We start from the raw sequence: 14,154 nt of genomic DNA on the forward strand, positions 1-14,154 counted from the left end.
CCTAAGCCACCGTCAGTTTCCCCACAGGCATTGGGTTGTAATGTAGTTGAGGAGGTAATGTACGTATACATAGGAGACCATTACTACACGAGGCAGTCAAGAAAAGTAAAGGTAAAGGTAAAATACTTGGGGGCCTGGAAGAATTGCTTAGTGGGTAAGGCTTCCTGAGCTCAGAAACCACTCCAACATTTGGATGGCCTTGGGCAAGGTATTTAATCCCCTTAAGCCTCCATTTTCCTATCAGTTAAATGGGAAAAAGTAAAAGGTGCTATCTCATAAACTCTAACACAAGATCCTTAAAGATGTTTTAAGGATTAAGATGTTTTAAGGATTAACCAAAATCCGACCAGAAGAAGCTCCTGGAACATAGTAAACACTATAAATGTTAGCTATCATTTGATAACTAATTAACAGCTTCACAACACACTAGATTGAGAGTTCCTTAAGGGCAGAGAAAGGTCTGTCTGACTTGTTCAGTTTTATCACTAGTCTAGCACAGAGTAAGCTCTCAGTAAACACTATCTTAAAAAGATTCCAGGTAGCAGAGAGGAGGGGTTTGGTAGATTGTTAAATTCAGGAAACGAGAACTTTCCATAGAAGATAGAATGAGGGGCACCTGGGTGACTCAGTCAGTTGAGCATCCAACTCTCGGTTTCAGCTCAAGTAATGATCTCACAGCTTCATGGGTTCAAGGCCCTCATCGGGCTCTGCACTGGCAGTGTAGAGCCTGCTTGGGATTTTCTCTCTCTCTCTCTCTCTCTCTCTCTCTCTCTCTCTCTCTCTCTCCCTCCCTCCCTCCCTCCCTCCCTCTCTTTCTGCCCCTCCCCAACTTGCACTGGGGGAGGGATAAATAAATAAATAAATAAATATACTTAAATAAATAAATAAACTTAAAATAAATAAACTTAAATAATAAAATAAATAAATAAATAAAATTAAAATAAATAAATAAACTTATAAAAAAAAAGATGGGGGCACCTGGGTGGCTCAGTCAGTTAAGCATCCGACTTCGGCTCAGGTCACGATCTCGCGGTGTGTGAGTTCGAGCCCCGCGTCGGGCTCTGTGCTGACTGCTCAGAGCCTGGAGCCTGTTTCAGATTCTGTGTCTCCCTCTCTCTCTGACCCTCCCCCGTTCATGCTCTGTCTCTCTGTCTCAAAAATAAATAAACGTTAAAAAAAAAAAAAAGATGGAATAAGAGCCAGCTCTTAAATGATTTAGTGATTTTAAATAAATGGAGAGAAAAGAGAAATACATTTCAGGTAAGTGGGATAGCATTTGGAAAGCTAAAAGATGAGAACTGAAAATTTATATTTGAGAGACAATGAGGAGACCAACCTGGCTAAAGTAGAGAATTCATGTAGGAAGGCAATAAGAGGAAAAAGCTATTAAATGAGACCAGACTTGGAATATAGGCAAGATCTTGGATACCAGGCAAAACAAACAATTCTCTTTCCTTCTTTCAGCCTCTGCATCCCAGAAAGGGCTTATCTTTGCTCCCTCTTCATTCCCCTGGGGATAAGGCTCCAGTCATTATATTTTGACACATATAAGCTCCCCAGTGCTACTAGAACTAAGAAACATGAATAGTCTTATAACACAGGTTCAAGTGCCCAGGCTAAAAGGCTTTGCTAAGGTCTTGCTCATGAGATCACCACAGACTCACTATAGAGTAGAGCATTAGAGCAATCTGTCTGCCTCCCTCAGAAAGATGCAGGGTTTAGGCAGCTCTGCAGGCATTCAAATAAATCTCCCTCCTGTGACATTAAAAATGAATGAGAGGTTGGTGCCAAGACTCTTAATGGTTCCATTATATGGTATTACTACTAATAATACTCAACTTTGTCTCAAAATGCACAGGAATGGGCTGGCTGTTAAGCTTTCGGCATCTGGAGATCAGTTTGGGCATGGAAATTTGAATGATTTGAACAAATCCTCCCTGAGATTATTAGGAAACTCAGAATACAATCCATGTCAAAGTTATCAATTAGGCATGGGGATTGGAAACTGTACCTCACATTTGGCTAGGTTTCCCTTGAAAACCAAAGAGCATGGAACACGGGAAATTCTCATCATCATGACTGCCTTTTTCACAGCATAATGTCCTCTATTCTATGGCTTGCTGCTTGGAATGGAACTATTGTTTTTCTTCAAACACAATTCTCCAGTAGAATCACTTGTACCATCTTTCCCTTTCTCAATAGTAATTGTTTCCTCTCAGCCTATTTTTGCATGCCTTCTTACTGTTACCTCACATCTTTCAGGAATATTTTATAATTCTGCCACTTATCATATGCTTTGTCTCTCTGAGCAATTAATTTCCTTGCTGACATTGCAGAGGTACAGTATTCCCCACATTTGCCACTCACTTAGGCTGAGTTCCTACATCAAGGTAGGGAGAGAACTGGGACTAAACATAGCCCACAACTCTAGACTCCTGGCTCTCTTCTTTCTACTGTAAGACCTTACCTTTTATGTAATAATTTAATAAATTACTCTCTCTCCCCCAAATGCACCTTTTTTCAAAAGAACCTAAGTAAGAGGGAAATGTATAACCCTCAAGAAATGAATCACTAAAGGTTGTACTAGGAGACATTCTGGACACTTAAATCATTCTCTGTAAGAGGTAGTCTTCCTAACTGTCCTTCCCTGGTCCTGTCTACTCATAAAGAATTTCCAAGAACCTAAACTGTGTAGATTTTTCTACACTACAGTTTTCTCAGAGAGGCTTAAGATTCTTAAAGAAATATTTACTCATTCAACAACCAGTTTGATCATCTATTAATTCCAATCATTCTGATTGCTAGGGGTACAAAAATAAAGACAACTTTGACTATAAAGAGTTCTCAGTTTAGTCTAGAAGGCAGATAGTTGAATGATCATTGTACTACATAACAAATGTTATAGTTGAAGGAAGTCTTGAATGCCAATATGTAGCAAAAGAATCTATCAACCTCTAGGATGGTTAGGGAAATTTTCAAGGTTGACATGGCACCAAAATAGTCTTAAAGGATGAGTTAGGAGTTGGCCAAATGGAAAGAGGGGAAAAGGGAATTGCAATTTGGAACACAAGCAAAGTCATGGAAATATATGCCATCATAATGTATCCAGGGAACTACAAATGGCTTGATATGGTTATAGGATCAATTATGAAAGAAAAATATAGATAGAAGAGTCTAAGAAAGTAGACAAAGAGAAGTCTTGAATGCTAATCTAAGAACTTGAATTTACCCAGCTGTGAACTACTTTCTATTTTCCAGATCCCAATTTAATTAACACTATTTTTATAAAGCAATGAGTGAAAGTTCAGAATTCTAAGAGACACTGAAATCAGATATAAAACTGCCTACTGCCATTTCCATTTGCTGTCTAAAAACATCTGAAATTTAATGTCACCAAACAGAACCGCTTACCCTACCCAATCCATCCCTCTCCATAAAGCTCTTCCCATCTCAATAAATGGCACCACCATCCATCCAGTTGTTTAATCCCAAACCTTAAGCGTCAATCTTGATTCTTCCCTTTCCCTTATTTTCCACTTCCAACGCATCAGCGAGTCCTGACAGCACTACCTCCAACAATTATTCAGGATCCAATGATTTCACATCAGTTTCATGTGCATCACTCAATTCAAGTCTGAGTCTCCCAACTAGAATACAAAAACCTCCTAGCTGTTCTCTTTGCCATGCCTCTTTCCCTCTAATGCTTACTCTCCACAAAGCGGCCACAATGATCTTTTTCTTTCAGATTTATTGAGACGTAATTGACATATAACATTGTGTAAGTTTAAGTTGTACAATGTGTTGAATTGATTCATTTCCACATCACAATATGCTTAACACCATGTGTTAGCTAACACCTCCATCATGTCACATAATTATCATTTCCTTTTTATGATATGGACATTTAAGAGCTACTCTCTAAACAACTTTCAAATATATAATACATTATCATTAACTACAATCACAATGCTTTGCACTAAATACACAAAACTGATTCCTCTTCTAACTACAATGAAATAACCAAAAGAGAAAGAAAACAATCCTATTCATGATAGTATCAAAAACAATAAAAGAGGAATAAATGTAATCAAGGAGGTGAAAGAGCTGCACACTGGAAACTACAACTATTTGATGAAAGAAGTTGAATAAGACACAGAAGCATACAAAAATGGAAAGATACCCCATTCTCATGGATTGTAAGACTTAATATTGTTAAAATGTCCTTACTAACCCAAAGCCATCTACAGATCCAATGCAATCCTATCAAAATTCCAATTGTATTTGAAATAGAAAAATAGAAATAGAAATAGAAAAAACAATCAAACAATCCTAAAATTTGTATGGAACCACAAAAGATGCTGAAGAGTCAAGGCAATCCTGAGAAAGCAAAACAAAGCTGGAGGTATCATAGGTCCTGATTTCAAACTACACTACAAAGCTATAGTAATCGAAACAGTATGATGTTGACACAAAAACAGATACATAGACCAATAGAAGAGAATCAAGAGCCCAAAAATACCCTCACATAACAATCAACTAATATTTAACAAGGGGGACAAGAATACACCATGGGGAAGAAATGGTCTCTTCAATAAATGATGGTGGAAAAACTGGACAGTGACATGCAAAATAATGAAACTGCCTTACACCATACAAAAAATCAAGACAAAATGAATTAAGTATTTGAATATAAGACCTGAAACCATAAAACTGCTAGAAGAAAACATAGGAGATAAGCTCCTTAACATTAGTCTCAGCAACAATTTTTTTGGATATGACACAAAAAGTCAAGTCAACAAAAGCAAAAATAAACAAGTAGGACTACATCAAATTTGAAAACTTCTATACAGCAAAGGAAACCATCAACAAAATGAAATGATAGCCAATGGAATGAGAGAACATACTTACAAATCATGTATCTGATAAGGGGTTAATATTCAAAATATATAAAGAATTCAAACAACTCAATAGCAAAAAGACAATCATTAAAACATGGGCAGAGGAATTGCATATACATTTCTCCAAGGAAGGTACACAAATGGACAACAGTTACACAAAAACGTGATCAACATCACTAATTATCAGTAAAATGCTGTTAGAATGGCTATAATAAATAAGACAAGAAATGAAAAGTACTGGCAAAGGTGTGGAGAAAGGAAAACTTTTTGTACTGTTGGTGGGAATGTAAGTTGGTACACATACTGCGGAAAACAGTTACTTAAAAAATTAAAAATAGAATTAGCATATGATCCCCCTTTCCCATTTCTAGGTATAGAGCCAAAGGAAATGAAAACAGAATATCAAAGAGATATCTGCATTCTCATGTTTAACCAAAAATGGAAATAGCTAAATGCTAAATTTCCATCAGTGGATGAATGGATAAACAAGATGTGATGTGATATATATATATAAAATATCATAATATCATACACATAATACCATAATATGATAATATCATATACATATATGATATTATTTGGTCATGAAAAAGAAGAAAATCTTGCCATTTGTCATAACATGGATGGACCTTGAGGGCTAAGTGAAATAAGTCAAAGAAAGACAAACACTATATGATATCACCTGTAAGTGGAATCTGAAAAAGCCAATACCATAGAAATAAAGAATAGAATGATGGTTACCAGCAACTGGGGAGTGGGAAAACTGACAAGATGTTGGTCAAAGGGCACACTGATCTCTTAAATGTATACCAGATAATGCCATTTTGATGCTTAAAACCAGCCCTTGGCCTCTATAAGATTATTTATTTGGAATCTTGATACCTTGGGGTCTTGAACATGAAGTTGATCATCATGGGGTTTTATTCTTTAAGCTACTTGGCTCCTGGTAGGCTTATTATCATGGAGAAAAATAATAACCCTTGAAAAATATTCATTAGACAATCTGGATACTCTCTAGACATGTTAATATTAAACCTTCTGATGATTGCTTCTATTATGAGATGTTAACCTCTGAAACAAGAAGGAAAGGGGTTGAGACAGAAATGGATAATGTTACCATGAATTAGTACATCACATTATCTCCTAAAAACCTCCACTTCTGAAACCGTAATTTAAGCAGAATATATGAGTAATTGGAGGAACATAGTTTTAATGTAGAAATTTAGGAGGACTGCTGACAAAATGTGTGTGTGTGTGTGTGTGTGTGTGTGTGTGTGTGCGCACGCGTGTATATGGTTACACATTGGGAGAAATCATTCTTTCTTTCTCCCTCCATCCCCCCCCCATTTCTCTCTCTCTCCCCTTTTTCTTCCTGTGTACACACACACACACACACACACACACACACACACACACACACATGGATATGTTTTCAGATATACCTGTCTTGAAATAACCTAAAGATGGCTTTCAAAGGGATATTCATTGTGAAGCTAACATTGTTTTTCTTTCCAAAATGATTTCTCTTTCTGCTGCTGGTGACTCATTTGATTTCATCACTGGTGAAATTAATTTAATGGCTGTTCACAATTCTGCATGACATTGTCTTTGTGTCCTATGGTTCTAGAAAGCACTTTGGCAGCACACTCAGTGGATTGATCTTACTTACATTTTGAGTAGCAGATTCCACTACCATTTGATGATTATGAATAACAAAACCAAGAAGGATTATTTAACACTGCCTCATAGTACTTCCCTATTTATCCCTGAAGGATACAGCCTTACAAATAGTCAACAAGCCCAAATACTGCAATGAGATTTAGAAAGCATGAAAATAGCCTCATATGTACCACACGTGTGTTGTATCTTTTTGAACTTTACATAGATTATACTTGAGCATCATCACCCATATAATTTCCTATTTCAGGGTTGGATATTTTATGCCCCAACTTCTCTGTGAGAATGTGCTATATCTTTAAAGGTCAAATGCAAAATTGCTCACATTGATAGCTGCCCTTACAAGCTCCAAATTGTATTTCCTGTAATGGGTAGGAATATAGAGAGTCTTTCCATATAAGTGCTTTGAAAGACCTCTCTAATTTTTCATTTACAGTAATTTTCTAATCTACCTATCACAGATAATAATAACTAAGAATTAAGGAGTTTTAGCATGTAGAGAGAGCTTTGTCCCATAACCTATTCACTTCTCTCAATAAACTCCTCTTAGACAATAAAGCTGAGATTTAAATCCACATTTTTTTATTCTAAGCCCTATGCTCCTTACACTGGAGTTTGTTTACATAAAAGGGTGTAAATTAAGGTCAATGTTTTTAACTTAGTAAAGTGGATGGTATGAAAGCAAAAGATAGGCGACTAAATACCAGAATATTCTACTCAAAACTGAAATACTCAGGGTATGAAACCTTAATCTGTAGAAACTTTAAAAGCCTATCATTTGAAGCAACAAAGTTTTCCATATTCTAGAATGGAGATTTCTTTGAGACTTACTGTTAGTTTGCTCTAAGCCAGCTCTCTGGAAGTATGGGTTATCTATCCAACCAAGTGTTCTTCGGGAAAACACTATAGGCACCATTAATCTAAGTGAAGATGTTTTAGAGCCACTACGTGATACATGAGACAGCGTAAGTGACGTATTTAGAAATGGGGGGGGGGATTTTTTGAGAAGAGGGTAGATTGAAAGGGAATTGTCTTTCTTTGAAAATGAGAAATTAATAGGAAAAATCTTCTTTTCTCATGTAAATAGAGATGACACTATATTTTAACTGATGCTAGATCTTGTGACAATAGTTTTCTTACTAGGTTTTGAGAATTATTTGCAAGAGATGGAGTACAAAGCAGAAAAGCATAATTTACTGATGCCTCCAAACAAACCACACAAAAAGCATAATTAACATTTTCATAAGCAATTTAGAGCTTACAAAGAAGGTTTCCTTTTTTAACAAAATATTGTTTCATTGAATAATATAAATGAGGAACGATATCCACTTCTGTGCACTGCAATCTACGAGTTCTGAGAGAGATTCAGTGAGAGGTGGACGTTCTGCAGGCCAGAGCTGCTGATTCTGGATCCTTCTTGCCTGCCACTGAACACAGCAATTGCCCCCATCGATTTAAACAAACTGGAAAAGGGAAATACTTTTTGGCCCTCAACTTTTGAAGGTCCCCAGTGTGTCCTGGCATTTCTACATCTTACCAATTTGTTCAATGACCTTTTTGATAGGCTGTGTTGTTTCCTAAAGCAATATTTATTTGGTGTTGGTCAAATACATGTTGAGGAGCAGAAAGGAGGAGACACAGTGGTTCTATTTTTTTCAGAAATTTCCCCTTCTTTCTCCAGCCTATTAGGGAGAGGCCTGAACATGCAGCTCTGGGAAAGATTGCTTTGTCTCTCAGTTTCCAAAAGTACCAGAAAAAGGTGTAAAAATGGGGGGGGGGGATTAAAGTCCTGGGTTTGAGTAAATTTAAGCAAAGCATACATACTTCAGCTCTTCATTTGTACATCTTTTAGAGACTGGCTTCATTAAATGTAATAGTATCTGTGAGAGTACATTATACTCTGCAGTGTTTACAGTGACCACTACGACCACAGCCACGGCCACCCTGCCCAAGATCCCTCACTATATACTATAAAAGTAGCTAACACGTGTCATCTTGCCCACCAGCTCCATTCAATCAGCAGTGGCTTGCTGGGGCTCTGTGTGGAGAAAGTTTCTGAGACTACACCCAGGCACTGAGGGAAAATACAGTAAGAGCTCTTATGTGAAGACATTATGAATGGAGAATGATCACATAGGTGTCAGACATTGGCCATCTCAGGCATAGATATACTAGTTAAAATATTAATAAGGACTCAAAGATCTATCATAGTTCGCAACAATCACATCATCTGTGGCCACTCTGTAGCCCAGAATATAACCACAAGTTTAAAAAATAAAATTTTGTTGAACTAGAATAAACAACCTGGAAAAATTTCTCAATGAGCTTTCTCTCACAATCCAATCTTCTACCAACAACTTTTCCTTAAATTTCAAAGCTAACATTTTCATATAATTCAAGTTGGAAGGAAATGAAGGGATCATTTTTGCTTTGGTAGCTTCTCACCATCCTTAATCTTGTATCCCCCAAATTAAATTCTAATAAAGCTTGTTCAAATTACTTATTTAAAAAACTCCCCAGGCTATGGGGAGCCTGGGTGGCTCAGTCACTTAAGTGTCTGACTTCAGCTCAGGTCATGATCTCATGGTTTGTGAGCCCCAGCCTCACATCAGGCTCTGTGCTGACAGCTCAGAGCCTGGAGCCTGCTTTGGATTCTGTGTCTCCCTCTCTCTCTGCCCCTCCCCCACTCACACTCTGTCTCTGTCTCTCTTAAAAATAAATAAACATTAAAAATTTTTTTCTTTCAATCCCCAGTCTAAAGGAATCAAAATAGCATTAGACGTGCTTATACTTCCTAGCCCTCTTCTCTCAGGATATAGATAGGGCTGCCAACAACATGATCAGAAAGAAGGAAGATGGGTACAATACCCACCCCTAATTCTTCAAATTCACCATCCTTATTAACAACACATTAAATGGGGGGAAATAGGAGAGCAACACAAGAATACCAGCTTTACCCCAGAGTTACGATCTGCCTCTGCAGGAAGGTAATTCAAGAGATTAATTCACTACTGAGATGAAAAACTTGATGATTTTCTTCTCCCTCTTTTGCTCCCTTACTATCTTTTGCGGTCCAAAAGACCTTTTCTAAGGTTTATGTACAGTTGTCAGATTTTAAGCTGTACTCTTATAGTTGGAAATTAAATTGCAAAACAACCTTCCCCCCGTCACCCCTGCAAATGCTTGAAATTTGTTCTTACAAAATGATATCCTTTTAAATATAATTTCATCCAATGTGACTTGTTGCAAGTAATTTCTCTAGTGAGAAAAGTCACATATCAGTTCCTTTCCTTGCCTTTGGAAATGTCTTTGCTAACAGAGATGCTCAAAATGACCTTGGTGTCAATCAAGTAGTACCTGCTGGCTGATGAAAATTACCTTTGACCTGCATCTCAGGAAAAGGGAGATGCAATGAGCTTGAATTTATTTCAAAGGTACCAATACACATTCCAGAGACTTGAGCAAAAGTGTATGTGGGAGATTTAAAGGAGCTACTAAATTTAGCCCAAGTTCAAACATATGTTCATCTTATACTATCATGCTCTGGCTTTTTTTTTTTTTTTAATATTAACCAAAGTTTAATTCCGTGCAAATTAAACATAAATATTTTTGATGATGAAAATTTCTCAACCAAACACACTTTGAAGTATGAAGTCAAGTAGAAATAGGTATCTTCACAAATGTTGACATGATTGGGCTATTTATTTTTAATCCCCAGATCCCCAGATTGAGAATGTTTCTACCTTGCTGACCACAGCTATGGATTGAATCAAACTTTTTATACAAATGTATAAAAGTTGCAAATAATATTCCTCAAGGAATTAACAATGGAAGTGGTGAGATGAGCCTAATACACATGAAATGATTAGGGAATAATATGAGTTAGTATAATTAAGTATACTCAGAAGACAACTTTATAGGGAATGAGAAAAATGAAAGACAAACTATCAAAGTCTTCATGGAGGTGAAAGAAATACTACATATAGAAAGATTATTAAGATTTGAATTAGTAGATGGGGCGCCTGGGTGGCTCAGTCCATTAGGCGTCCAACTGCAGCTCAGGTCATGATCTTGCAGTTTGTGAGTTCGAGCCCCGCGTCGAGCACGGGCTCGCCCAGTGCTGACGGCTGGGACCCTGGAGCCTGCTTCAGATTCTGTGTCTCCCTCTCTCTCTGCCCCTCCCCTGCTCATGCTCTGTCTCTCACTCTCTCAAAAATAAACATTAAAAAAAATTAAAAAAAAAAAAAAGATTTGAATCAGAAGGGCAAGGAAAAAGGGAGATGAGAGACCGTTTGCTGAGGTTACTGCCCAAAACTATAATCTTTTTAAGTTGTATTTTATTGATTCTAAGACAATAAAGGCCTTAAATTCCTAAGGTCTTATTTTACATTTGAGTGTCTCAGAAACTAGGATGCAAATTCCAATCAATGCCATGTCTTAGTCTAATTGACATTGATTTTCTATCAAGATGGTACCATAATGGACCTTAGTGGTTTGTCCTTGGGTTGGTGATATCTGATATCCAAAGATACAGAAAACCTATAAACATCTTATAACCTAAATAACAGAAGCAGTAAAGATTGGATGATCTTTTGAATAACACTGTTGTAAGGCTGCATGACCCTGGTTTGTGATTTACCTTTCTTTGATTCCATTACATTCAAACCTGATTCCAGCACCTACCAGGAGCAAAAATGTGCTAGTTATCAGCTCATTGCCTCTCAGTCCCAAATCCACCTTTCCTTGTCTACTGCGATACTGAAACATTTCTCCCCTGCCAGCTGGCACAATGCTAATCTTTGTCAATAGAGGACATGTGAGGGAGCTGGGAGGAGGAAGGTTTTTTCCTCCTGGTTCTGGTGTGTTAATTTTTCCTACTCCTGCTGCACTGGGCTGGTAGTCAGGATGCCCAGTGAAACTCACCCCTAATGAGTCTCCTGCAGGTAACTGCCTACAGAAGAACAATTTACAGGCCCCCTGGCTCTCTGAAGGTGAGGTCTATGATGTGTCCTGCTGGTTTCATACTGTGTCTTCCTGGTGACAGAATCCTGGTGATGGTTTCCCAGGAAATTGAATACCATCCCCCTCCCCTGGGAGGCTTCCTGGTGAATACCATTGACACCCCCGCAGACAGATTCCTTCTTTGGGATTAAAATGGATTCCATACACCAATTAGCTTTCTCATTTAAGGCCCAGCAGTGAGAACAAAGTTAAAGGTGTGTGTTTGGATTGGGGTTGGGGGATAAGGAGTAGAATGAATTGACTGGAAAAGCAAGAAGTCAATGAACAGATATATGTGCATGATTGTCAAGGTGTTTCTAATTATCTCAAACCACCTAGAAAGCCCTTCTTGCCTAACTTCTTTGCTCAGAGATGAACCTCATTATCAGAGCAGTCATTGTCTTTTAATCCTGATCCTAGACAGAAGCCATCCTGATGCATTTAGATACAACATAAAAGATCCTTCCACCACTAGCAACTTTTTTCATCCAGGAAACATCCAGATGTTTCAAAAAAACAGATATTTAACATTGGAGAAATAAAACAGTTGTTTGACAGTTGATTTAATGTTTCTTTTTTTCATCCAGATGTTTTAGTATCTCATACATACTTTCTAATTATTTTGGAGCAATATTTCTTTGCACAGCTTGGCATTTTGAAGGTTGTATTGTTTTAACATTGAAAAGTACAATAAATATGAGAGTAAGAAATGAAATGATTTTTGTTTCTAACTGAAAAATATATTGAGCAAATTCATGGTTCTAAAGAGAAAGAAAGGATTAGCACGGGTAAATTACTATCATTTTCCTTTATATTTAGACTTTAACTTTCCCTTATATTTGTGGATTAGATTGTAAGATATTTGAACTTCTGAAGGACGTTATAAGGCATTATAAAGTACTATATTACTTTCATATAATAGTCCCTTCCTTATCTATCACTTTAAAAATAGTATACAAATTAAGACTAAAATTTCTTGAAATTCTAAACCTCTCCCTGAACATGAAAACTCTTTAATCTTAAAAATAAAATTCTAGGGGCGCCTGGGTGGCTCAGTCGGTTAAGCGGCTGACTTCAGCTCAGGTCACCATCTCACGGTCTGTGAGTTCGAGCCCCGCGTCAGGCTCTGTGCTGACAGCTCGGAGCCTGGAGCCTGCTTCGGATACTGTGTCTCCCTCTCTCTCTGACCTCTCCCGTTCATGCTCTGTCTCTCCCTGTCTCAAAAATGAATAAACATTAAAAAAAATTAAATAAAAATAAAATTCTATTCAGCATGGTTCCAAGAGCTGCGGCCAGTTGTGGCCATGGGATCTCCACCTGCATGCAAGAGCAACTTGAAGAGACTCTGACAACACAGGTCAGCATGATACCTACAGCTGTCACTCCCCTTTCTTATAACAACTCAGGACCTGGGCTGGATGCCGCCTACCTGAGTCCAGTCGTTTCCATAAACTTCCATGTAGATGGGTGTATTGAATCAACTTTTTGGATTAGAGAAAAATAAATAAATAAATAAAATAAAGTTCTATTTTACTTACATCATCCTCCTTCAAATAGGTAGTTGGCTTACTCATGAATGACCTTGTTTCCATCTGATCCATTTTTTTTTCATTTCCTGAATTAATTTTTTTGTTAATTAAATGGAATGGGTGTCAGGATATCATCTCTGGGCCTTTCGTATCCTTATTCTCTTTTCTTTCCCTGTATTTCTTAAAGTCAAAGATAGAAGAACTCAAAAAAAGGCATTTGTGAGTTTGCGGAAAAGACCTGTTTACATTGAACAAGAAGAAGGTTTCATTCAGATACTCTAAAAATAAACTCAGGATGGTTACTTTATCCATTCTTGAGGAGCCATTTTAAGTCCAGAGCCAAGGACAGGAGCAGAAGGCTCTTACTCTGGTTTTATTGTGTTCAGTGTGTTTTGGATGAGCTAAAGCAGGGAAATATAGGCTAATCTTTCCCAGCTGGAGATCATCGGTGAGATGAGTCAAAATCCAGAAATTTATTTTATACACGCACACACACCACTTTGTGCACATATTCACAAGATATTCACATTTGTAATTCCATTTAGAACTGTACTATATTGCCAATCTTGCCAACACTGTGATATAGACATTCCAATGCTCTAAAAAGGCGTATGAGAACATCACATCTTTTTCCACTGCTTTCTCTAACAAGAATGATGCTGGTGATTCTCTGAATGTAAGAGAGGCAAAAGATACACCCTACCATCTGCTGCACTGGTTAATGAATGTGTTGCCATCACAGAACATAACAATGGGAAAGAACCTTGGAGAATGACTATTTCTTCCACGAAGACTGGAAAATTAAAGGTAAATGGGAGTGGATGATTTTCCCAAGGTCTCCCCAGGAAGTTAGTGGCAGAGCATGAAACAGAATGTCTCTACTCAATGGCTCTTTTGTAGCACAAAGTACAATGGCTAACTAGCTTTTAGTTGTAACTAAAAACGTGCTCTATCTTCCTTAAGTAATGTTAATATCGTCCAAGGATTTTTTCCTACCTTACTAAGATCATTCTCAAAAAGTATTATTTTGTCAAACTATTCAGATTTAT

At 37.4% G+C, this 14,154-nt stretch overlaps 1 non-coding gene across 1 annotated transcript; it reads left to right on the forward strand.

Annotated features, from left to right (window-relative positions):
* Positions 1–12,845: 12,845 nt before the first annotated feature.
* Positions 12,846–12,976, forward strand: LOC122232851. Its single transcript, XR_006210259.1, has one exon. It is a non-coding gene; the product is annotated as a small nucleolar RNA SNORA44 (small nucleolar RNA).
* Positions 12,977–14,154: the final 1,178 nt, after the last annotated feature.

The sequence above is a fragment of the Panthera tigris genome, chromosome D3, assembly GCF_018350195.1.
Source record: "Panthera tigris isolate Pti1 chromosome D3, P.tigris_Pti1_mat1.1, whole genome shotgun sequence".
NCBI lineage: Eukaryota > Metazoa > Chordata > Mammalia > Carnivora > Felidae > Panthera > Panthera tigris.